The sequence below is a fragment of the Aythya ferina genome (assembly GCF_964211825.1).
Source record: "Aythya ferina genome assembly, chromosome: 1".
Classification (NCBI taxonomy): Eukaryota; Metazoa; Chordata; class Aves; order Anseriformes; family Anatidae; genus Aythya; species Aythya ferina.
Window position 1 is genome coordinate 52215509 of NC_140296.1, and position 27821 is coordinate 52243329.

General features: G+C 36.2%; 1 long non-coding RNA gene across 1 annotated transcript; it reads left to right on the plus strand.

Moving 5' to 3' along the window:
* The first annotated feature begins 2500 nt into the window (after window positions 1-2500).
* LOC311430321 lies at window positions 2501-27257 on the plus strand. The gene is made up of 7 exons (XR_014688694.1): window positions 2501-2610; window positions 19321-19546; window positions 20419-20508; window positions 21322-21391; window positions 25136-25173; window positions 26405-26470; window positions 26969-27257. It is a non-coding gene; the product is annotated as an uncharacterized lncRNA (long non-coding RNA).
* Window positions 27258-27821: the final 564 nt, after the last annotated feature.

Sequence of the window (27821 nt, forward strand, 5' to 3'; positions counted from 1 at the left end):
AGTGTAGAATGTAACAGTAATTAGCCATTTGATAATGAATACCTGGCTATCAGTATAGGCTATTAATGAAAGAATTGAAAGCCAAGAGCTTCAAATGTTTTTGTAACATCAACCTTCTCTCCCAGAGTCCCAAATAACATATGAGGTCTTATTCTCTCAGAGTCCTTCGTGTCACTACAAGCAAGTTTCCCCTTCTTGTTCCTGCCTAATTATCTTCACAGTGTTTAGTGACAATCTATTGGATACAGTTATTTTGTTCTGTGGTTTCTTCTGTCTTCCTAGTGTTTCATCTGCCACCATCCTTTTGCAATGTCACTCCTTCTCTAGGGCTCCACTGCTATAAAATTCTACCTGCATCACTGCCTCCACTGCATCTGTAATGCAGGCTGCTTCAAACTTATCAGAAACACTTGCCTGTAGTAGCCATTTTTATAGTAGAAAACCAATTTTCTTTTCCTTTGAAGTGGGAAAAAAGCGCCATTTTTATCTGAAACCTTGTTACAGTTCAACTGAATACAATGCAAAAGTATCTGATTTGGTCAAAGCACACATGAGCAATCCTGCCATTTCTCCCATTATTACCATTAAGTTTTATTTATATAAGCATATTTTATTTATATAAAACACTGTCACGCTTTTGCGACTGCTACCATTATAAGCATAAATATATCTTCAGAAAAAATTCCTCCAAATTTCATAGTCAATATGAAAGGATAAAAAAAAAAAAAAAAAAAAAAAAAAAAAGAAAAAAGACATATTTAAAATTACTTTTTTAAATTTTTATTTCATGTTATGTTATTCATTTGCAGTTGTAAAATGGACAACAAAGAACTGACTTTAGTACTAGCACTAAGCTCATCCTTGTTGCTTCCAAGTTAACTGTGACATTTGCTTGCACCATCAGAAAAACTGGAGTTGACAAAGGTCATCTTGAAGGAACAATAACATGAGACTAAATTGCTTGTGTTTAATAGCTACATACATATTAAAAAAAAAAAGAAAAAAAGAAAAAGGCCCTGAAAAAGACATCAAAAAACAGATGTAAAGAGATCAAACTGAAAATGTCAGTTAATACCTTGTTTTCAATGATGTTTTAATACTTTATGGAGTTCTTGAGTCCTTAAGGAAAATCTGTCTCTTGTAGCAGATTAACTTAATCAGGCCTTCTTTGTCTATAGCTATGGTATCTGAACATCTAGTCCTATTTTCAAGGAAAAACTCAGTAAAATTATTAAGTTTTGTGTTAAGGTAGCCAAGAACACCATCCTGTATGGAATCATAGAATCATTTACTTAGCCTCAGTACAAAGGATAACCCAGACTGCTATCAAGAGCCAAGATTCACTTTCCTGAGCAAGCTATATGAAATGAGGCTGGTGACCAAATTTCAGTAGCTTCAATCCTTACTCATTTTTTGCCAAGGTCGAAGTCAGGACATACCTGAATGTCCTTGTATTGCATGCTACAGGTGTGGAGAGACCAAGTTCTTCTTTTGTGTGTAAGAGCATTTTATACAAGTATACAGGAGGAAATGGAGAAGTTTTTGTTTTTGTTTGTTTGTTTCAGGTAGGTTCCAGAATAATATATGCTTCTTTATGTCAAAACTCTGAAGTTTCAAGAGTATTAATATCTTACATATTCCTACAGACACTCATAACATGCACAGCTCAGAAAAACTGAACTCACACAACATAGTGGAGAATATAGATCTTTCTTGTCTTATACACTTCGTGTATGTTCTTCAAAAACATTTTTTTGTCTGAGAGAAATGAGCAAAATCAAAATTAACCTGTAAACTAAGAACAATGTTATAGTTTGGACACAACAGACATCCTTTAGGATAGCTGTAGCAGCCTAATAGAACTAATACAGCTTAATACGCTACCTAATAGAACTGGAAGACTTTAGGGAAATGGCAACAGTGTTAATCTTAAATATTTCCTGGTTTGAAAAATAACTTACCTTTCTAATATTTGTTTTCATTCCTAATATGAGTGAGACCAGACTTCCCCAAATTTTTATTTTTCAGAAGAGAGAAGGGGAAGAAGAGCTGTTTCCAAAGTAAAACACTGATGTCTGTGGCTCCTGGAGAATCTGCATGGTTCTGCTGTCCTGGAGCCATAAGAAAACTGAGATTGCACCAGAAAGAGAAAAATTGCACCATTCTGTAGTGCTCCTCAACTACTGTTTCTTCAGTTCTGAGTCAAATGCAGAAGTGTTATTAGTTGGGACCCCCAAATCAGTTCAGTTCTAAATAGTTGAGAAGCTACTTGCATAATTGTCAAAAAGCTAAAGAATCCAAGTCTTAATTATTAGATACTTGTGGGGGAAAAACAAAAAATTGTTCCAAGAGACAGGACATCTGTTGTGCAATTACTTTCAAAATTAACTTTTAGCTTCATTATATTCAGATCCAGAGGTAGAACCCACCCCCTTTTTTCTTCTGGTTTCCTGCTATTGTTACTGCAGCTGTATATTCTTCCTTTTCTCTTTGTGATTTCATTAAAGAGCTAAGGTTTGACTCTTGGCTTAAAATTGTGAATGTTGGTTTTGAATAACTTTACTACATGAGGATCGTTATCAAAGTGACTGTTTCTTCTTAAGAATGGAGGTAAGAATATTCCAAATATATCATGTTCAGATTCTTGAAGTTCCAGAAATCTCTCTTGGAATTAACATAATGCATTTTGAGTGATCGATTAAAGTAGATAAATAAATAATTAAATAAATTGTATAAAGATAAAATATTTTTCTCTCCCCAAAATTTTTAAAACATCATCCTTGTTGGTGTAACATAAAGGTTCCTTCATAAAAGGATTTTTTCTGATCTTACCATTCATGAAAATATGGGTGGGTTGTTAATATCTGTAGAAAATTGTTCTCATTTCCAATGCATTTTACTGACATTTTTCTGGAAGGTAAAAAAAAATTTAGTTTTAAAGCAAACAAAACAAACCTGTGTAATCTTTCTTGCTGTACAGTCTATCAAGAAAAATGGTTACATTTCCTTCCAGACTTCTCTTTTTCAGTATAATCTAGATATTTTAATATTCTTCAAATTATAATACAGACAACTAAAATCACCGGCAATTGAAAAACATTTTTTTATTTCATAGCATAATTGAGGATACATCTCTCGGTTGTCACAGTTATAGCAACAACATGCCCATGCCCAAATAATTATAAATTATTATAAGGAAGAAAACTCTGTTCCTATTAAAATTTTTATCGGTATAGGAGAGGATTTACTTGTTATACTTTTCCTTGAGTTTGGGTATTTGTGTTTTTTTTTTGGTTGGTTCTTTTGGTTTGGTTTTGCTTTAATATTTTCTCTGAGTATTATCATATTATCATATGGAGGAATTTTTGTACACTCTTCTCAAATTAAATATGTCATTTTCCATGGAATGCTGTGGAATAAGATATTCCAGGATCATGACAGGTTGAAAATAGTTTCAAAAGTTAAAAAGTACTACCACCATTCTCATTGGTAAGAAACATGAGATTGGGAAAAGCAATTAAAAAACAAACAAACAAACAAACAAACAAAATGAAGCTTCCTGCTTGGTTACAGCTCAGCTATCAAAATCTTTTTTCTTTTTTCTTTTTTTTGTCTACCATTCCTTTCACACCTCTGACTTTGTTTCCCTTCCAAATTATTCACCAAAAGGAAAAAAAAAAAAAAAAAGATTACAGCTTGGTCTCCTATTTCAGCTGCTTTCAGGCATAGCGAGACTTGCCCTATAGAAAACAAATTCATTGAAATCACCACCCTTTTTTTCATTAACCTACTGTGAGAGGGGAAAAAAAATCTATCTTCATACTTCTTAAAATATTCTGAAATTCTTATTCCATGAATGTGAACATTGAGTTCTGTATAGTTCCTGTACAGCTGATACTTTGCTGGGTGCATGATGCATCAGTACCTGTAGCTGATAGAGACAGAGCAAAGCACAGAGTTGTGAATACTGAGTCATGAAAGGATCTACATAGGTTCTTCTCTGATGGGCATCTCCCTCCAGGTCATGTTCAAACTGTCAAATCTAGGCTCTTAATTTCCATTTTGCAGGACATAAAGGGCAGCCATCTAAACTCAGCAACCATATTCTTAGCATGTGAATTAGAAGCCTGTATTCTGCTTGTAATCAGCAGCTCAAAGCAACATAACTGGTTCTTAAAGAGGCTTTGGTTGAGATTTACCACCCACTAGAATAATCTATGACAAACTATTCCTAAATTGTTTGCTACTGTCAGAAGCTGGGATGACTGAGACATTGCTCTCCTTCCCTCACAACCCATTTTCTTGAATATTTTTCTCCTACATATATTAAGTCCTCATCAGAGTTAAAAACATTAATTCAAGCTCCTTACTGTCAGCAAAGAAAACTCTACAGCCTCCTCCTAAAGCATCTCTGAGATTAGTGCTGTAAATAAGCAGACAGTCTCTCTCCACTCACTGAGAGAAATACTGTCCAGCTTCACTCAGGGGGGTTTCAACCAGAAACTTTGTTTTCCTGAGAGGACCCTTAAAAGCAAGTATGGAGGGGCTGGTGGGTCACCACATAGGGAACAGAACCATAATTTCAAGAGAGAAAGCCAAAAAGAAACAACCTCATTCTCCCGCCTAGCACACCTCGGTGGGAAAGCAGAACTCCTGGGGTCTGGTCACAATAACTGTAAAGAGCAAGTATGTCGTGGCAAGTAATAAAAACATGATAGCTGGCAGCGGTGGTAGCTGGTGTAAGAGATGTGATCTGGGATAAACAGGGAGCATAAAGCAGGGTGAGCCTGTGATTACAGAGGTCCAGGAACAGGAGCAGGGGAGACCTGGGGCTTCCCTGGGTTCCCAGGTGGTGATGGAGTACGGCTTTGCACAGCAAAAGGGTGTTAAAGGCAGTTGTGCCCCAAGGGCAGTGAGTGTTGTGTGGGTCCTCCCCACTCTGAAGCTTGAGAAAGGACTATAATCTCTTTCGTACCACATCAGCCACTTGCATGGCAATAATACACAATGCATGGTGAGCCTTTACTGCAGTCATTCAAACAGGTTTATGGAAAAAGGGGAAGTTCAGTATTCAGTTCACACAGACTAGATCCGAATCAAAATTACACATTTTGCTTACTTTCTCTAAAACTATTTTTTCCTAAATTGTGTGCATACATTTCTGGATTAAAAAGAGATATGAGTAAGTGTAGGTAGTAGGACAAATCTGTGGCTTCCCTATTACAGAGGAATAAGGTATCATAAAACACCTCCCACTCGCCTGCTGGAAGATCAAGAATATGTGAGGCAATTTTCCCCTTCCCCATGCATGTGGGAAGAAGAAGGTGGGTTGGCAAGGGGAAAAAATAGGAGAAAGACTGATAGATGCACTACTGAAAAGGCAAAATAAACTAAAGAGGGCCAAAAAAAACCATTAGGTGAAAAGAGTGCACAGTGTATAGGAAGAACAGAGATAATCCATTGGGTAATCTTGCCAGTCAGATATCAGAAGCTTTATTTAAAACTTGAGTTTGTTCAATAAAACAACAACAACAATAAAAGTCCCATCTATTTGGTAATTACATATATGTGTTAATAATTATTTGCTTATTCATCCACTCCAAAAATAAAAAAATTACAATAACTTAAGCAATACACCGCATGTGGAGAAATTTACTCCTCCAAGCTTCCTTACTAATCATGTCGGTGTCCAATATTAAGGTCTATGTGAGTAAAGTACTACATGGTGACACCGACGTTAGGCAGGATTTGTGCTGACTGATTTATGCCATCTGTTCACGACTCAGATGTCACTTTCTCTGTATTTCGAACGGGGAAAACAAAAACAAAAATTGCTCTCCCGAATCTTGATTAAGGTATTTGCTGAGTTTATTTGGATTTTCAACAGTTTCTGAGCTGTTTCTTTGAAAAAAATAGCACTGATACTATAATGTTCGGTTACATGAGCAAAGAGCACACTTTGCAGGATATCAATGCTGTACAGAGAACAAAGGAATAAGTATTGTAATTAGCAAATGTTTTGCTAACAGCTAGAAAGCATACATCCACTCTGTAGACTTGTTGGAACATAAACTGCTTTTTTTTTTTTTTCCCCCTACATCTGGTATCCATAAAAAAAAAAAAAACGGAACCTGGCAACAAAACTTTACATATAGCATTTTAAAGAGGCAGTACACAATAAATTACAACCCTCTTCAAATGATACGGGAGGGACTTTCCTCAAATAAATTAGGAAGATTGATAGAGCAAGACTTTTCTAAGTACTGACCAGTTTAGATATCAAAACTGATATCGATTTTTTATTTATTTATTTCGTTGCCAGCAGTTTGGGTGCGGGATTAACAACAATCACAACTCGCAGGCGGCATTTCCCTTCTGGCTTAACTCTCGTTTTATTTAGTTCCTCTGGTGGCATCGCAGCCCTGAGCAGACGCCGCCCGGCGTCCTTGCAACCCCCGGCTCGCCATGAGGGGGAAACTGCCACCGCTCCCCACAGCGACCACCCCCGGCCGGGCCCGCTCCGCTCCCTCCTCACCCTCACAGGCCGCGACAGGGGCCCGCCGTGCTCCCGGCCCCGGCCGCCCCCCGCCTCCATCCCGACCCCCGGCGGCCGCTGGGGGGCAGCACCGGGACCGACGCCTGGGCCCGAGCCGGAGCCGGGGCGGGCATGGCGGGGGCCGGGGCGGAGCAGGCGGCGGGGCCGGGGGGAGTTGGTGGGTGTCCGTGCGCTGGAGGCAGCGGTGTCGCCCCGTCAGGGGGTGCCCCGGGAGAGGGCGAGGTGCGGCGGGCAGTGCCGTGGAAGTGGGTTTTTTTATGGCAGGTTAAAGCTTCTGCTTCACCCGGAGCTCTGCCAGAGCGCTGCTCGCTGGTGTGCAGCAGCTCCTGGCATCGCGCTACTTTCTGTCCCGGGAACAAAGAGGTCTGACTTTGAAAGAGTGTTACTGTGCCCCCCCCCCGGGGAATGCTGCCACAGTAATTAGTTGCCCCGTCTTAGGTCACAAGCCAGAAAGCGCCCAGGGGTGGTGCGGCCAAAGGAAACCTCTTGGGGCTCGGTCTGGGGAGGTGCCAGGGTCTGCACCAGAACAGTGTCACCCCGTGTCCCCGCGGTCCCACAAGCAAGTGGCCTGCAGGAAAGCACCAGGGACCTGCGGCAGATGTTGAGGCCAACAGGAGCCCAGAGCATGTTTTCATGGGCCAGCTGCATGCTAGGCTGCGTTACAAAGAGTCTGGGTGGCCAACAGTTTGAGGGAAATTACTGTGCCCCTCTGCTTGTTGCTGGTAGTAATGCAGAGTACGATGGTGAGTGTCAGGACCTCCATGTTACGGAAGAATGAGGAGAAACTGATCCAGTGGTGGGTGACCAAGTGGTCAGGGCCTAAAACATGCCCTACAAAAAAAGGGGTTCAGGGACCCGGGCTTTTGTAGTCTCGTGGAAAGGACTCTGAGGGGGAACCTAGCAATTGCTTGTAACTACCTCTACTGCAGTTACAAAGACAACAGTTATGCCTGAATATGTAATAAGCAGGCAAGTGCTACAGATTTCATTTTGGGAAGGAACAAAAAATAAATAAAAATCCAACCAACCAACCAAACAAACAAACAAACAAAAGACCTGTCAGGAGGGTTGTGCAAGGCTAGAAGAGTCTATTGACATCACGAATTCTGTTCTTAGAGGGTTTCAAACCCCAAAGCTGGCCTGGTAATGGGGAAATGGTGCGGTTTCAACTACGTGGTTGGACCTGGTTATCTCTCTTCCAACCCATGTTTGGCAGTTCTAAAGTTTATATGCTTGTTGTATTTGACAGACCTGGGTTTCTACACAAATTAAGATTTTATGGAAAAAGCACAAAAATACACTGGAATTTACCAGTAAGTTTTTGTATTTTTATTGTACAAAGTAGATGGTACAACACATTGTTCATTACTGTTGCGTAACTACTTTATGTCCCTGAGTTTGTAGATGCATTTACAGCTTGCTGAATGAGATTAGGTATTCATTTGTTTCTATGGCAAAAAAAAAAAAAAAAATCCTTTGGGATAAACTTTTAATGGGAGTTATTGGCTTATGAGTATCCCTGTCCTGCGACTACTTATGAAATAAATTAGTTGACCTATTTTGAGTCTCAGCTCAATTGGCTTGGGTAGGATTTTTAAAGCACTGTAAATCTTAGCATTAAAAAGATTGTAACTTTGCCTTGGACATTACATGCTGTTATAAGATAATAATTCTGTGAAGTAGGTGTTACATTATGCCTCCTGGTCGCAAGATGTAGATCTCTGAATATATTCTGGGAGTTTTCAAGTGGTAAATCTGAATCTAGACAGCACAGAAGATTTCCCTTATATTATCAAGGAGTACTGATGAGAACTGTGACTACAGAGCCTAATTTATCAAAAATTTTATATAAACCATGAGATTAATTCAATTTGTGATAACACACTGTACTCTGTTCAAGTGACAACCTCCAGAAGCAGACATGAGTCTTGAAAAGCAAAAAGTTAGCTTAAAAATTCTCATTTAGTCCTGAAAGGTGTAGGTTTTTTTATGCTCTTCATCTTATGAAGCAAAATCGGTTTTCTCAGAAACTGTAGCTTTATATAAAAGTAGAAATTTGAAGCATTACTGCTGGCTCTATAATGAAAATTATCCAGCTGCAATATTTAGTAAGAAAGGAAAGGTTAAGCAACTGAAATCTTACATTTCTGCAAATGCTGATGAACAGTGACAGAAAATAGGTTGTTTATATCGAGTAATCACTGATCCATAGTTAATGGTCAATATATAAAAGAGCATTCTGGGTCTGCTTTGTTTTAGCCAAGAAAAAAGGTGGCTTTTGTTTTTGTTTGTTGTTGCTTTTTGGTTTTGTTGTTGTTTTTGTTTTTGTGGTTTGTGAGTTCCACAAATGTGAACATTCATGATTGAAATAACAAAAATGTGATCTGAAAAGTTATCTAAGTTATCTCTGTATGATTCAACAGTCATGGACTAAACATACATTTTGAGGAGTTAGCGAAGAACCTAATAAATTAAGTCTACAGCTCAGAATGCATTTTTTCTCGTTCTTCAGAAATCTTGTTTACATAACTGACTTAACACAGCTTACAATATTTGTTTCTTCAACATAAAAATACCTGCTGATTTTTATTTTAGTGGTTTTGTTGTTGTTGTTGTTGTCTTTTAGGGTTAGTGTCTCCTGTTAATGACTGGAAGTAAAAATGAACTCATCCTACATGGGATTTCATACCAAATAATGTTTACTATTGCATTCCACATCATCTTTGTACTCTAAGCCCTCAGCTGGCTTCCATCAGGATCCATCAAAGATCATGAATATTAAGTTTTCTTGAGGAAGTAGCTATTACCTACACAACAGCCTTTTTCAGTATGTAAGATAACTAAGTAAGAAATGTGTCCTAACACACTTCTAAGAGGTGAAGAATGACCTAAGGAAATTCCTTACTTGTGGATGTGATACCAATTCTCAATTCTTTCTGAAAGCAAACTGGTAACAGAAAAAAATGCATGTGGTATGTCTGAATGACAATTTTCTTCACCTTAATGTCCTTAATACTGTTCTACAACCCTGTCCTGAAGCACCACAAAAATGAAATGAAATGAAATGAAATGAAACGAAACGAAATAAATAAAATAAAATAAAATAAAATAAAATAAAATAAAAAATAAAATAAAATAAAATAAAATAAAATAAAATAAAATAAAATAAAATAAAATATTTAAGCATTAATAATGATGTTAAGTCTTTTTGAGAAAGAGAAGACAAAACCCTTCATGCCTCCAATAAATAGAGATAAATGGGAATAACTGATTAGCCTGGCAGAGCAGGCTAATCAGGGAAATATGGGTTATGTTTGAATAACGCTGCAGTATACCAGAGTGTGGTTCTTTCTTTGTGGATGTTGAGGTTCATCCCTCTCAAACCAGTGGTAAAAACTTCCTCAGTCTTATTTTCCTGTTGTGCTAAGTGCAGGCAACAAGCCCAGCACAACAACACACCTGAATAAATGCATACACCAGAGCTGGTGTGTACTGCGTTGTAGCCCTACAATGGGGATTTCACTTGCTGTTTCCAACATCATAGAGACAGACACATGGCAACTCAAGATAAACATGAAAAGGGGAGCATAGTTACAGTGCCCTTTACAGGACAAAGGCTCTTTTTCTTTTTTCTTTTTTTTTTTTTTCTTTTTTAATGTTTTCCATCACAAAATGACTGGATACTCTCTTTTTTTTTAGTGTTACAGTAATGAATAACCAATATGGTTTGTGATTTTTATGGATTTGTTTTTTCAGACCTTTCAGAAGCCTCTCTCAAACCATCCACAAGTTGACTACTAAATATTCTACTAAGAGCAGTTAGTGTTACACCTGAAATACATTAGAATTGCAAGTAAGGTGAAGTATCCCCCAAAGTGCATTCCATTTTGTTTCAGAAGAAACTAGAGTATTTTTTTTAAAAGAAAGCCCATATGTGAACTGAGAGTTACACTGTGGGAGTGATAAGATCAGGGCTCAGAAGTGAACTTGGGAAGCATGCCATCTGATAATTTATCAGATAAATATCTCTTTGAGATTTTTAAGATTTCCATAAGTATCCAAAATCAAAATCCAAAAGTGGAATTCCACTTTTTTATATGAGTAAATTTTTGAAGTAAGTCTATAAACAGAGTGTTTTTACTTCATAAATGTTTCAGTGCTTACTTAATAATTGCAACATCCATACATACACTAAGCTTTGAACAGTTTTCTGATAATCAAAGGGTTATTTTTCATATTTCAGAATGTAACAAAGGCCTTATGTTTAAAGCTAATTAATGAAAAAAAAAATCAATTGTACAACTTTACTAAAAGAAAATATGGAATAAATTAGATTTAGTGACAAGTATGATGCTGGACCTTTTCAGAATGTACAGAGAATACATCATTTTAAAGTGATAAAAATAATTTTCTAGATTTTATTATATATGATGACAGGAAAGTTTTCCTTCTGAAAATTAACCATATATTGCTTATTCATTATGTGCATAAAGTGGTAATTAAGAAAGAAAGTATGGAAGAGGGTATATTTGGAGAATATTTCAGCTAAATTTCACATCACATTGTTAATTTATGTGTAAATAAAACAAATCTAGTAGTCCCACTTTACCTCAGAGATACAGAGAGCATGATTATGCTCCATACATTATGTGCATAACTTCACAGAATCACAGAATTTTCTAGGTTGGAAGAGACCTCAAGGTCATCGAGTCCAACCTCCAACCTAACGCTAACAGCCCTCCACTAAACCATATCCCTAAGCTCTACATCTAAACGTCTTTTAAAGACTTCCAGGGATGGTGACTCCACCACTTCCCTGGGCAGCCTGTTCCAGTGCCTCACAACCCTTTCAGTGAAGAAGTTCTTCCTAACATCTAACCTAAAACTCCCCTGGCTCAACTTAAGCCCATTCCCCCTCGTCCTGTCACCAGGCACGTGGGAGAACAGGCCAACCCCCACCTCGCTACAGCCTCCCTTGAGGTACCTAAAAAGAGCGATAAGGTCACCCCTGAGCCTCCTCTTCTCCAGGCTGAACAAGCCCAGCTCCCTCAGCCGCTCCTCGTAGGACTTGTTCTCCAGGCCCCTCACCAGCTTCGTCGCCCTTCTCTGCACCCGCTCAAGCACCTCGATGTCCTTCTTGTAGCGAGGGGCCCAAAACTGAACACAGTACTCGAGGTGCGGCCTCACCAGAGCTGAGTACAGGGGGACGATCACCTCCCTAGCCCTGCTGGTCACGTTGTTCCTGATACAAGCCAGGATGCCGTTGGCCTTCTTGGCCACCTGAGCACACTGCTGGCTCATATTCAGCCGACTATCCACCATCACTCCCAGGTCCTTCTCTGCCTGGCAGCTTTCCAACCATTCCTCTCCCAGCCTGTAGCTCTGCTTGGGGTTATTGTGCCCCAGGTGCAGGACCCGGCACTTGGCCTTGTTAAACTTCATGCAGTTGACCTCAGCCCATCGGTGCAGCCTATCCAGATCCTCCTGCAGAGCTTTCCTACCCTCAAGCAGATCGACACACGCACCTAACTTGGTGTCATCTGCGAACTTACTGAGGGTGCACTCTTAACTTTTTAAGACTCAGCTGGAAATAGTACCAGCTCTCATTGCTTTTTCAAATTAAAACTGGAAGACAAAATATTCTTTACATAAATGTGTTACTTTACATGTTAACTTAATATCCAAATTAATGAGTAAGATGGTATACATAACAAATGAAACTTAGTTCCATTGTGATTTTTAGGGTAAAATATTCAGAAGGTTTTAAGCATCAGTTATGCAAACGATTACACTTGAGTTAGTCATCCTAGGCCCTCTTATAATCAAAAGAGAGAAGTACTGTTGGAGTACAATTCATCTGGCCAGCTTTAGTTTTCTTTATTAATGTGTGATGAATTACACCAAGGAAGCACCTGTTTCTTTCCACTGATTGACAAAGAAATAACTAACACGCTTCCTACCCTTTGTCACCCAGCCATTCTATAGAGCTTTGCCTTGTATTAAATATAATCAGTAGAGTAGATCTTGCCTGCATTGCTAGAGATCTAGATTTATTTTGAAGTGTAACAGCTTCACCATCATTTGAGTTAAATCTATCAGAGTCTAAATTACTGTGTTTATCAGAGCATTAATTTTTATTTACAGTACCTTGGATTGCTGAATATTAACCTTCATTGTTTTCCTTGGCTTGTGTTTCTTTTTTTCCCCCCTCCGTGATTTCACTATTTTTTTTCTGAAATATGTACAGATACTCTAAAACTGTTTCTATGGCTCAGTCCATGTGTCTCAAATGGAAATCTTCAACACTTCAAAAGAATGAATGCATGCGTGAAAACCCAAATCTACGCAGAAATAGCAGATCAGGAAGATCTGTGTTTGTAACTGGAATTGTGCAGCGTGAGCTTAAGTTGCACTAAATATTAGGTCTGGTTCATAGTGTAACAGGAGAGTGTTCCAAAGCTACATTTACCTGGAGTATTGCTGTGCTTGAAAGATCACTACCTCAAAATCATAAGTATAAAACCAGCACAGCACTCACAGTCTGCAATTTCATGTATATCTGATCACAGTGTAAGAGTATAATGTATCAGTTTATAGAATTTTACTTCAAAGTTTCATCATGTAGCCAAAGCTAGAAAATTTGAGCAAAGCTATCAAAGTTAAGGCAAAGAAGGGTTATGTATATTTACAAGAACCTGTGAACAATCAGCATCAACTTGTACATCATCCCAATTCTTTGTAGAAAATAAAGCCTGAAAATTAAAAATGCAACAAAATATTTATTTTTATGCAAATGTGAAGTGGTATCAAAGAATCTACCAAAATTTAAATATAAAATTAAAATAAAATAAAATAAAATAAAATAAAATAAAATAAAATAAAATAAAATAAAATAAAATAAAATAAAATAAAATAAAATAAAATAAAATCCCTAGCAAGATGCTCATCTACTTAAAAAAAAAAAAAAAAAAAAAAAAAGCTGTCGTTAATGTTACCTGGCTTTCTGATATGACTCATTTCAAACAGATCCTACTATAGATCCATATCCATGTCTCCGTAGCAGTACTGAGGAAAAAGAGCAATCCTCTATAAAATAAATCTAACTTCACACACATCCATCTTTCCAATGACTAGGGAAACTCTCACAATATTCCCTTTTCTACTGCATCCTCACTGCTGTTCCTGTGTCCTAGATTATGACTCTGTTCTGTTGCCCTTTTGTTTTATCCATTTTACATCAGAAATTTGAACAAATCTCTACACCGAGCTTCCAGTCACAAAAGTTTCAGATAAGCATTCATCTTACAAATTATTTTTCTGGCACTTCAGTTTTTTTTAGGATGCTCACAAATCATATTCAGCTCTCTGCTAATCATTACAATAAGTTTGGTTTGTTTTGTTTTGTTTTACTTTTCATTTTACAATGCATCTGTTTTGTTAATATTTCCCCTAGTGGAGAAACCTGCAATATTGTGGTTATTGACTGAAATCTACTAGAGTGATAGCCATAGCAGACATCAAATATTATGAAATCAACTTCAAGCAGTGATTCAATTATTATTTGTATTTTCATTGATAAATAAATATATCTTCTTAAGACTTAACTTATAATTTTCACTCCTTACGACTCTAAATTTTTCAATAGCATTGTCATCTTCAAGTGACATCTTTATCAAAATATTACCAATAGAATCTTAAAAAAAAAAAAAAAAAAAAAAAAAAAAAAAAAAACTATTATTTAACTTACTAGCTATCCTAAGTTTAGAAAGTAAAATTATAGAACTGACAAAGTATGTGCAGTGACTCTTACTATGTCTGTTTGGAAAAGTAATTTTGGTCTCTCTGTCTTTACACACGTTTACTTAATTTACCCTAATGTTTCTGTCTTTCTTAAACAAATAGCTGTCCAGAAGCCACAACCTGGACTGATCAGTTTTACTGTCCTTCAGACTGCTTTAAATTTAGAATGGCACTAGTGAATAGTTTTGGCTGAGGAACTGAACATCCTGGTATCATATGTATCTATTAAGGATGCTTGAACTCACTTGAGAAAGTATTCTGTAAATAACACTACAGACAAAACTTTGCCATCCAAACTGAATTCCAGTTGATTTGTTAGCTGTTCCTTTCCAATGAGTGAAAGAGAGATCCCAGATACATGTATTATAGACAAAGCTACTAAAGCCTCATATATAAAGTTGAATAAGCTGAAATCCTGCTTTGTGAGTTCAAATCTCTGCCTTCAAACAGCATTGACCATGGCAGCTCATCTGAAACAGATTCTTTAGAAACCTCTGATGAGCTAAAACTCTTGATTCTTGTTTTCCAGATAAAAACTGCACTACTGAAAATATAGTGTTGAAAACATAGATACATTTCCAAACTTGTCTGTTCATCTGCGTATTTCATTGCTTTTTTTTTTTTTTTTCCCTGAAGTAGAGAATTTGATGAATGCAGTCACTTGTGAATACTTTATAATATTTTAAATATTTTGTGACAAACCACACTGACATGTAATGGCTTAGACAAGTAATGTGTTGTGCATCATTAACCAAAGTAATTGATTATTCTGAATAGTTTAAGAACATAGCTATCATGTAATTTAAAATGTGTTTCTTTGTCTTTTCTCAATACCACTAGTTAATAAAACTGATCTTCATATACTTACATATACATAAAAGCGAAAAAGCAAGGGCTTTCTAAATAACTCTGTTGCTGTTCTTTCTGAGGGTTTTCTTTTGGTTTTATATTGGTAGTACTGACTCCAGTTTTAATGGTTGCCATTTCCCTGCTTTCCTGCTTTTCTGTGAAGGAAGGAGAAAAGACAGAGTTGGAAGGAACAATAAAATATTGGGGGGGGGGGGGGGGGGAGGAGGGAGGTTATTGATATATTTCTTTAAGGTCTACTTTTCAGCTCCTAGCATGGAGAAGTTCTATTACACAACACATATGAATACTGTAATAACTAAAGGAAACTAAGAAACCAGAACTGTTAAAAATACTGTCCCTGAATCTTGCCTGGACCTTGATGCTATGTCTATAGTACTAATAAAAAGGATGAGGCCACATGGCACATGATCAGGTCTTACCAGGACACCATCTCCCATACAGTGTGATTTACCAGCACATAACCTCCTGTGCCTTTAGTCCTTGCTAAAGCACTATAAGACTATGTTTAGGTTCTGTCTAGGAAATACCACCGGACAAAGACTGTTCTCTTCTAGGCAGTAAGGATGAGGCCATCGTGTGTTGGAATGAGAAATGATTTTAGCTTTATAGGTATGTTTGCCAGTGCCATCAGAGCCAGCAGACAACACCTTGTCCTTTCTATTTATTCATTTAGCTGTAGCCTCTAGGTTCACTCGAGGTTATTGGTAGCCAGAGGATAGCAAAATAAAACAGAATTGTTTTAATGGGAGAGATTGTGACTTCTGTTTGTTACCTGAGATTCCTCTTAATGTCACAGACAGGCCTAAAGGAGGAAATGGGTCTCTCCTAGCAAAGGGGGAGGATAAACTTCTCAGTGCAAGAATCAAAGTTACAAAAGCCATAAACAAGCAAACAAAAATTGTAAAAGGCAAATTTAGAACATGCTTCAAAATAACTCCTTAAAGTCTGTTCTTTGCTATCCATAAGGATTTCCCTAATGTGTATCTTAGCCATAAAAATGAGGAAGCGATTCAGCTACAGCCCATCCTGGAGTATTGCCTTTTGGAATCGTTTCCAAAGTTCCCTAGGGACTGAAAACACTCCCATTTCTCCCAAGCCTTCACAGTCCTGCAGCCTTGAGCAATTTTACTTCCCTTTGCTACAAATGTATCCTCTCTTCCTTTTTCGTCTGTTATTCAGAGCAAATTCAGCAAGCAGACCTCATCCTACTACTTTCAGGGCAAATGTTTGATTGCTGCTGTGCTTGTTGCTTCTAGAGTAAATGACCTTCTAGTTAACAAAACTAACAAAACTGTTTTCAAAACTCATATAATGTTTTGTAATTGTATCTAAAGATATATTTTACGTACATATATATATGCATGTATATATATTACCAAACTGACGTCTTTAACTTTTGTTTAAATTTTCACAGCCCAAACTCCGAAGAAGGTGTGCAAAGCAACATGTCTTCTTGCACAGCTTCTTTCCTTCTTGTGCACTCACATTTCCCTTTGAAATGCTGTAACTGCTGTCATGCAATTAGGAAGCAGCTGGGTTTTACACCTGCATCCAACACCTGGAAAATGTTCCTGGGTTCCTCGATATAGACAAGTTCATAATGTGAACAACACAAATTATGTTGACAATATGGGTGAAAAACTGGACATTTTAGAATGCTGTATCTCCTCTAGTATACTTTTTGTCAGTTTCTGATCTGCCGTTGCAGTAACAGCGAAAAAAAAAACGACAGCATAAGCATAAATTTTAATATGAAACTTTGATATCTCCAATGATGTTAAGGTTGTTCACTGAGCACCAGAAATAATGAGACTTGGAAGGGAAGTCAATGCACCTTTATTAGACACCATACACCCAAATTGCATGAGTTAGTGGAAGCAATCTTTATAAAACAAGTGCTTAAGTTTCCTGGATAGTCAACAGTAAGAGTTTGTTTCATCTGAAGACCTCAAGAGGGTGATTCTACCTGCTTCGGTTTAACAAACAAATTTAAACTAATTGGATTTCCTTACGGTATCTTCAAGAAAATCTAGCCTTCTTCATTGAGTGCACAAGGAACCTAGGTGCCCTCAGAGCAGCTCAAGTAGTTTACAGGATGGGATTAATCATACCTAATTCAAACTGTTTAAAAGCTGATTGTTTAATCTAAGCTTATTGCTTAGTTTTCAACTATGATCAACAGCAGAGGTAAGTCTTTCAAGAGGATAATTCATCTCATCCTCTGGAGATGCCCATTAGCTGCACTGACTGCAGATACCCTACTGTCAAGTAAAAGAGCATCAGGGAATGAGCTCAGACACTGGATACCTAGTTATTCACAGTACATAATTGCTTACTGCCTTCGTGGCAGTGCCTTGGATTGTTACAACTTGTTTTCTCCTTACCAAATCCATTGTATAAGATGCACATGCAATTAATGATATTGAAGTTGTTCAATGAGCATCAGATTAATTAAAATCTGAAGCAGAACTCAGTCCATCTCTATTACACCTAATTTAATATGTCTGCAGAGAAACAGTCCTGCTCATAGGAGTAGCTGTTGCCTGGAGGGCTGTTGGTGCTATTAGTCACTGCTATTCGGTGCTGTTTGTGTTCAGAGCTTCATTCAGCACAACAGATGTGGCCTATATGTCCACATATAGCTAATGTTTAGTTGGCTAGTGATGTTGAGGTAACTCCAATCCCAGTTATGGGTGGAAATAAGATGTCTAAGTCAGGTATATTGAATTTGCTTACTCATCTTTGGACAAGTTTGTACCTGGCAGTGAATTGGGACCCCTTGCCAATTGGGTAAAGTTGTGGTTTTTACTTTTTCTTTAGCAGTGGTACATACGTCTCCCATCATATGTACATTCCCTGGCCGTTTTTCATAGGCTGAATTAATTAATACCGAAGCCTTTCTTTTAATAAGAATGATGTGGTTTTTCCCTCCCAAGTACTTGTTCTTATGAAACTTGTGAGAACTTTAGTATTTTTGGCACTTAGAGCTCTACTAGAGGTGACTGAAATTAAGCTGTGCGTTTGAAAGTTAGTAGCATACACAACCATGATCACACAGTGAGTGCAGTCACAGAAGTCTTGTCTCCATAGGAGATCATTGAAAGTTTTTACCAATATTCAATAAAGGAAATAGCAATAAAAATACATGCTAGTATTGCAACTGTTATATCACTAGGGTGACATAGACATTCATGTTCATTTTGGAAACTAATATTTTATATTAGTTATGTAACTTTTAAGTGACGGTAGTCAAGAAAATATGGTATTTTCTTGGGAATAGTGAATTTCTTTCTAGCATTATCTTCTTCTTGACAACAATTTTGAGATATTTGTGAAGAAATAAGCATTCTTTCAAGATGTGTCTAGGCTTTTATGAGAACATATATACAGCTGGCCTAATACTAATGTACTCATTTATATCAGTGTTTTTATAGACTGTTTATAAGGAAAAATGAAGAAAAATGATTGGAATAACAAAGTATGTTAAACATACAGAAAGGTATCAAAAAATATATAATATAGTTTTCCAAAAGTTACCATCTGCCACCTCTGCCTTTAGAGTCACATGACCGGTCATTTTGAAGGTCTTCTACATATAATCATTTAAGGTTAAGTATTTGCGAATTATTTCAAATGAGAGTCCAACATGGTGATAGTGGACCCAAACAGCAGTAAATTGCAAATGAAAGCTCCATAAATATGGTTGTTTCACATATCACAAAATAACGCAAAAGGCCTGAAATGAGCTTTTTTCCCAGCTTAACATATTCTGAGGTTACTGTGAGGTCTATTTGAGACCTTTCAACTTCAGCTAGTGTCATTTTTACCATTTCATAAGACCAACGACCAATGATGTTGTAACCAGCTGGAATCAGCAATATCTTAACATAAAAAAAAAAAAAAATGTTAAGGATTTTCTGTTGTTTCTATTCTCTCCCATAAAAATTCTGTCTAAAACAATTCACTTTAACTTTTCCTACTTTCAATTTATGGCAGTTTATGGTTTTTTTTCTATGCTGTCCTTTATGTTTGCAATAAACAAGCATGTATCACTGAAATATTTCCTTAAAACAAACTTTTATGTCTTTCAGCAGGTATCCATGTTGGAATCAAATTTAAAAAGAGATGCATACCAATTTTAAACTTGGTCTTTAAACTGAACAGCTGGGAAATTTTCTGTTTGGACTATGTTATCTGTCTAATTGAACTGATTTCTGAGCTCTGCAGATTGTGGCAAAAGGTGCCCTACAGCAAGATGGCATTTCTAATTGACTCATCTGAACTGCAGCATTACTCCTGTCTTTCATCTGATTGGGTATGGTAAGTACATCATGATGCTTATGGTCTTCAGGGAGGGTGGATCACCTTCCTAAATTTAAGATGTTATGTGAATTATGAGTTCTGAAAGTGTCCTTTACATACAAGCAACCACCAACTGAATTTATTCCTGACATGGTCTGTTACTATGAAGACATTAGGGATGCTATTTTAAGTCACATGTGTAAGCTGCCTGGAGACTATAATCGGGTTGAATAATCAGGTGGCATGGCAAATTTGGACTGTTGTATGGTACATTGAGTCCACTGTTTTAGTATTCAACTCTAATATTTTTTACTTTCTAAGGAATAAAGTCCCTTTTCTCTTTATTTGCATTTAAATTCAGTGAACCTAGAAAAGCAGGCATACAGTTGCACTAAACCCATCAGTTATGTGCAAACACCAGATATAAGATTAAAACTTGTTACCAGGGGCTCCTATAAGCATTATTATACTGCATCTGTTTTTATTTCAGAGCCTTGAATAGACAGAATGAAGTCTATGTTGCTAATCGTTTGTTGGGTTGTGCCTCATTTGCTAGTTTTCCCTTTCCAAAATATTGCTTGCATATTTTGTAGTCCATGATTATGCAGAAACAAAACCACAGATGTTTATATTACTGAGGTTTCTTTCTTCTAACTACATACTCTCTTAAACATGTCCCATGAAAAATCTATGTCTCACCCATTCATTTCATAATCCTGTCAGAGATATTCTGAAGCAGAGTTTTATGGTCTTTTTGTGATTCTCCACAATCTCTTTGCTTCCCATTTTTCATTTCTCTCCTTCCTTCATGTCTCCTTCTGTTTCTTTGGTATGTCTGACTGCTGGCAGCACTGTCAAGTCATCCATCCACTTCTGTTGCTGTGTTTCAGATTCACTGGAGTGATTATCCAGTGGCCAAATGCTGGCTTGATGTTCCTCACAATGTCAAACTTGTACCCAGTGGCACAGTTATACCAATGGTAGGTCCTTTGGAACAAAAGCATGTTGCCATTCATCATAGGCACAATAGGAAGACACGACATTTGTTTTGCTTTCCATCTATTCAAAATATTTCTGGAGAGAAAGGGGGTTAGTAAAGATAAGCAATGGCAGTCTAATTTCTGAGGCTGGAATTAACATGGTCCAGCTGTAACAAACTAAATCTGTATCTGGCTGATACTAGTGATCCAGGCTGGTTGCTGTGGAGAAACAGGAATGTCTAAGGGTGACGCATGCCAGTTATCCTAAACAGCTAGCTTAGAAAACGAGAGTCATCCATTTAAGAGACCACACATCACTAACTATAAAAGGAACTAGCTTATAACTCCAGTTGCATCTACAACCTTAAAATGATGTTCTGCTTCAAGAACCAGTGAAAGAAAGGCTAATTATTTGAGACATCTTCTTGGGGAGGTAAAAAAAAAAAAAAACACATAACAGGAATTTCAGGTTACATTGACAGCAAAAGGAAGCTGGTTTTATCAGATCATCACAGAACTCATGGATCTCTTACTGAGTTAAGAAAGCATGTTTTATCACTATCCAGAAGCTGCATATAGTGATAGCAATGATAGAGCTATACTGACCAGACACTACTGCATTATTTAAGGGGCTTGAGATAACAGGGAGTGTATTTAAACACACTTTTCTTATAACGTATTGTTTGCTAAGGACATAGCCATACATAGCTAAGGACATGGTTGCATTATATAAATATTGTTGTTCTTTTCATCAGAGCTGTATTGTTCTCTTAATTTTCAAAATTGTCTTATAATACATTTTTCTTTCTCTAGTCTGAACAGCATATCTGAAAGAAGTGAAAGGAGTAGAAGTTGGGAAAATCACAGCTACCCTCATCTGATGGTAAGATTTCAACTTTGCCTTTTTTTTTTTTTTTTTTGTAATATTGTGTATGGTAATTATAAAGAAAGTATCTTCTTTTTATAGGGGTGAGATTTTATGCCCCACCATTTTTTTCAATATGGACAGTTTCTACCAAGTTATATCATATTACATCTTCACCATCGTACAAGCTACAAAACTACATATTTCCTCGCATTACCACTTCCAGTGGAATTATCTGCTCACATCAGCATACAGATCATACTCCACAACTTATCATAAACCAAGGTACCAGAAGATCAGTATTTCTGTCTCTGCTCCTACCTTGAGCCTCTTTATATTCTTTCTGCAGTAACATCTTGTCTGCGTAGTTCTAGACTGAAAGAACAGCTGCTAAGGTATACTTTGACACAATTTAATATTCTTCTTTGAACTGTAAAATTTTCTCACTTCACTTTGAAGCCCTTCAGAATACTTCTACATTCAGACACTAAGTACACTGAAGTAGAGGTAATAATCCTGTTATTTCAAATTCCAGAGTTGTAAAACCTGAAGAAAGATCAAGCAGAAATGAGAATTTAAAGAAGTTGGATATTTTATCATATTTAATCAGAGTTCATAACACATTTGTATAGTATATTATATGCCAAGGCATAAAGGAGTGTTGTTCCCCAGGTTTGTGGGAGGAGTTCGAAGACCCATGATATACAAGTTTTTGTGAATGCCTACATGCAGTGTTAACCTTTTAGGAGCAAAATGTGATCAAAAGTACTTGTGGCTTGCAGGGCTGAAAGCTACTTCTCTTAGATTAGATCTTAGTGGGTAATAAGCAGTTATATGAACACACATTAATTTTAGTGGAAAACAGAACTAAGCATCTTGCCAGTATGTGATACATCTCATGTATGTATCTACAGTATCTAAACATGAGCCAGTTAGCATAGACTTCCTTTATAATCAAAGGAAAGGAAAAGGCACTTCTAGGAATTTTTTATATTGACTTTGAGATATAAAAAGTCCAATCTAAAAGAAACTGTTCTTCTCTAGTGTCTAAAAAGGCAGCCTAGATGACTAGATGAGGTGTAGACACCAACATTTAATAAGGTGCACGTCAACAGCAGTTTTGTGACTAAGTTCATCTGTTGGTAACAAAGATGGACTTATACTGGCTGACCACCTGACAGTAACTAAACACTAGAATTTTTTCTCAGTTAGTGACTGATGAAGAAATAGGATGGACTTCATGTTAGCTCTTTGGTTCTTTTTTGGTACAGGAAAGTTTTAACATTTTCTGTATAGTATGAACATTTGTAGATAATATTTTTGGAAGAAAAAAAAAAGGCATGCAATATAGCACAGTAACTTCACAAGAATATTAGAAGGTAGAGATTAGAAGGTAGAACCCTACAGATTTTAGAGAAATGTAAGATGTATTCTGCACAGGGTAGAACAACACCAGGACAAATATATATATATATATATATATATATATAATATATAATTCCTATATAATTTTTTATTAAAAAATAAACTCCTATAATATATAGGAGTTTAGTAATGGCTACACACACACAAATTTCTAGAAACCACAAACAACAGCAGTTCTCCATGTGAGCAGTAGGATAAAAAATGAGCAGGATGGAATTCACTGAGATCCACATCAAAAAGGTAACTTTGTATGGCAAAGTCTAACATATGCACATCTAACTTTTAGATGTGTGAAATGGAATTGAAGCTATTGAGTAAGACTCCCCTGACATCAGTCAGAAAGTATCATAGAATCGTAGAATCACAAAGGTTAGAAAAGACCTCCAAGATGATCTCATCCAGCCACCACCTTACCACCAGTATTGCCCACTAAACCATGTCCCTAAACACCACAAGATGCATTTTTGGATCTCTGACCATGCTTGCAAGAGCTCTGTTTTATTATATCTTGTTACAAGCCAGCAGATAGTATCTTCATGTCAGATATCCAGGATCATTTCTGTGAATCTCACCCCCCAAGGCACAAGCCACACAGGGTCTTTTGTACCAAGCAAAAATGTAACATGCCAAAAGCCAACATTAACCTCATGAAAATACTTAAAACCAACTGGACACTGGGAAAGCAGTCACAGTTGTTATTGAGAGCCCTCCAGAATTCCAGCCTCACTGTATCCTGGAGGTTCTAAATACTCTGAAGCTTTATGGTTTAATTTGTTTTATGTGTCCACTCACTTATTTGCAAGGAGAGGTGACTCTGTCTCTTTTCTTCTCAGTTTCTGTGAACAAATGTCAAGAGAAGACAATACATGCTCTGTAAGTGCCATTCCACAATTTAAATGCTAAATATGGAGTAGAATCTGTTTTGCCATCAGTTTATACCAAGTACATTAATAATGGTATAATTTTACGTAAGTTAAATGTGAGCTCATGCTTGCATAACTAAACTTATTTTTTCACATAAAAGAAATAAAATTCATGACAATTAAGTCACAATCAAATACTGCATCTGTAAAACAGACCTGACGTACAACCTCCTATTTAGTTTCTAGTAGAGCTACTGCTTGGAAGAAGGAAAAAGTCTAGAACACATAAAGTTTTTATTATTATTACTATTATTATTATTATTTTAAAACAACTAACTAGTTTTTGTTGTAATTAAAAAAAAAAAAAGAAAAGTAAAGATATATATATGTTCTTAGAGTAGTTTTCCTCTCTCATCCATGTGAATTCTTTCAACTCATTTCACTTGTATATGTAGATTTGACACTGCATATTTATAACTATGAATCTCTATATTTTCAGGGTGCAGCAAAGTATTTGCTAGATCTTCTTTGGCAATATCTGTAATTGTTTTATGATTAATGTCAGTTAATAGCCCCTCCATAAACAAAGAAATAGGTTTCATACATAAGAAAGAAATAAAAACAAAACCAAACAAACTAAAAAATCTTATCTGAGCTTGCTGATAATCAGATATTGTTGATATCAATGCCTAAGCCATTTGCACTCTTGTTTTATCCATACAAAAGGGGACAGTTTTGAATGTTCCTGGAGTCATCCGGGAGCAACTTAGAGAACTGCACACATTTTGATATTATATCAGCATTTGAGCATATAAACTATGCCTTCAGTTTCTCAAATAGTTCCTCATTACTGAAGATGTGAATCTCACTGTCTGCCTTTTTTTTTTTAACTAGATAACTTTGCACAAAAACAAGATCCAAGTGCTAGTTGGGATGCCTATGTTAATATAACTAATTTTGCTACATAGGTCAGCATTATAAGAATTTATATATAGCATCCAGTGTCTTATGGCATTCAATGCTTGAAGTGCTTGAGGGTAATTTTTTTTTTTTCATCCATTTCCAACTAGGTATAAGGACAGACTACTCAAGCAGCCAGTCCAGCATGTCTGGAAAACTCAGTCCTTTATGGCACTACTGCCCAGTATCATAATCAGCAGTCTTCTCTTTTGTTTTGTTTTGTTTTGTTTTCATTTTCAGGATTTTGAGCTATTATCAAATTAGCAATGCATATCTATCTTTTCTATCCCTTAAATCATCATTTATAAGAGTTGAGGCATCAGTACTAACTGAAAAATTGCAGAATTGAAAAGACAAACATCAGTTAAAACCTGAAATCATACTACAATCCCAAACTATTAAAAAAAATAAATTTCATTCCTCCCTCAAAAAAAAAAAGTAATAAAATAAAATATAATTACAAAATTACAATATCATATTACAATGTAATATAATTTTGTTATTTACATTACAGCATATATGGCTTCAAGTTGTATTCTGCATGCAGGAAAGGTAAAACTTTTAAAAATGAATGTCAAACTTACATATGATTGAAGAGGCACCTAAAAACTTCCCCTTTCTCCCCCCCCCCCCCTCCAAAAAAGGGTATTTTATAAGACATGGAATCAAATAATGAGATAGAACACTATATAAATTTCAAATTCAGCTCCACTTAGCAGCAGTTAATAATTGGAGAACAGTTAATTCTCAGAAACACAATCTGAGAACACAGTTAATTTAAAGAAATGCCGTAAGTAAGCTCATACAGCAACTTACATGCATTTCATAAGAGAAGGTAAAACAGAGTTCGTGTAAACAAAAATGTAGTAACAAAGTAATTAAATCTTATATATGGGAAATTAATTAAAATATATATTTGAAAATGTTGAAAAGCTTGAAAAGTACAGGGTTGTTCATACTAAAAAATGAGGATTTCAAAGTAAACAAGGTGAAAATACCAGGAGAAGTTAGCAGCATCAACAAAAAGAGCTAAAGATGATAAGACAGTAGATGCTTTTTTTTTTTTTTTTTTTTTTTTGGATGTGAGGAGAAATGGTAAAAATAACAGAACTCTGATAGATACTTTTGTTCATTGACTTTTAAGGTTAGGAACTTGATTTTAACCTCTATGCTTGCAATGAGTGTAGCAATTATTTGTTCTGCAGAAGATTTGTTATAAAACAATGGGGAAGCAGATGCCGTTTTTGAGCTCAAGTGAGCTAAAATGTCAGGTAAATAGCCTAATGGTAAAGGTCAAAACATTTGAATTAACAAGAAAAAATATCTGCTTACCAATATGTATATTAGCTTATATACATATATGTACAGAGGTTTATATGCAAGTGAAAGAAAAAGAAAAAAACACTATTAGAACTTTCTAGGGTATAAGGAACTTCAAGCCAACACTGTCATGATATAATGTGTAGTATCTTTAAATCTAAATATATCTAAACATGTATATGCACACACATAATTTCCTGAATAGATTATACTTTGGGATTTGTTCTCCATAAAGCTACATTATGGCCATTAGAAAAAAGTCCACTCAATGATCATGTTTTCTCAGAGAACAGTAGAGGCTGATGTCCTAGTGTACGTAAAAGTCTATGTTTGCTGTTAATTTCAATTGTAAGTATTTGTGTTAGAGACCTATAGATGCTGTTGTTCTGGATCATCTAGGGCATCTAGCCCGGTCTATTTTCCTTCAATAGCTGACAACAGATGTTGTTATGTCTTGTAACAGATGTTGTATTTCCTGTGCATTAAAGGACAAGTGGTGCTGAAGAAATAATCAAAACAGAAAGAGAAGGTAGAATCTGTCATTCCCAAAGATCATTTCTTGAAGAGCCACAGGACTGGATAACAACACATGCCAAGAAAACTATTTAGCTTTCTGTTGTGTCTCTCTACAGCAGACTGTGTAGTTCAGTTTGGCCTGACACTTCTATCTTAGTTTCCTATCTGGTGACCACTATGTATGTATGTTGTTCCATTGTGTGGGACTTTTTGACAGGATCATCCCAACTCTTTGTTTTACCACATTCTAATCAGAATTAAGGCTTTACAAACGTAATGAAACACACTGGAAAATCTAGTTTAATTAATTTATTGACCTTCTGCTAAAGTTGGACTTTTTTTTTCTTTCTTTCTTTCTTTCTTTCTTTCTTTCTTTCTTTCTTTCTTTCTTTCTTTCTTTCTTTCTTTCTTTCTTTCTTTCTTTCTTTCTTTCTTTCTTTCTTTCTTTCTTTTATATATATAAAGGCAAATAATTAAAGGCTTTTTTTTTTTTTTTTTTTTTTTTTTTAAGTTCTGTAATTAAGTGGGAGATTTCTAGAAGACAGATTTCAACAGAGTTTTCCAAAGAGCTGTCTCCTCGTTCCTGCTCTCCCCCCAGATCAGCATATTGGAAGTGTGCATTTGTTCTGTAGTAATGAGAAGTTAATTTACAGTTTCTTCACTCCTTATTTGGACAAATCCATATGAAGAGAGGAAACTATTTTTGGTCTAGGAACATATGGAAAGGAATGGGAGAACTCACATCTCACGTTAACCACAATCTTCTAAATCAGAATAAAGACAATGATATTAAAGTTGAACTAACTGAACATCTTTGTATTTTTTTAAATATATTTAAATATCGACATGCTTTGCTATTGTTCTCTTTAGTTCTCCTTACATTGTGATTACATCTATAATATTTTTATTCTCTTCTGTTGTCTATGAATTTGATTCCTCAGTTTGTTAGAGCATAAGGACTTGGGTTATAATGCACTTTATATTGTCAATATCAGTTTGACTGCATGCTTTTCTACATTCTGCAGGGGATTTGTTTTTATCTTCAGTCTTGCATTTGTTGGATCAAGTTGTTAGCTACCATAAGGTGTCAAAAGTCTACTAAATTTATGCTATTGATAAATCTGTCCCACAGTTACCGTCCAGAAAAAAAGTATTGAGAAAAATCAGTGTTATATCAAATATTTTGCTTAGATACTGGGCTGTGGGGAAAAAAAAAAAAAAAAAAAAAAAAAAAAAAAAAAAGGCAGAGCAGTGAAACTTTTTTTAATAAAGCAGTATCTTAAAACCCTTTAGATTATGGATTTAAAAAAAAAAAAAAAGTTTGTACATATTGTACCAAGTCATTATTTCCTACTGCTTATGCC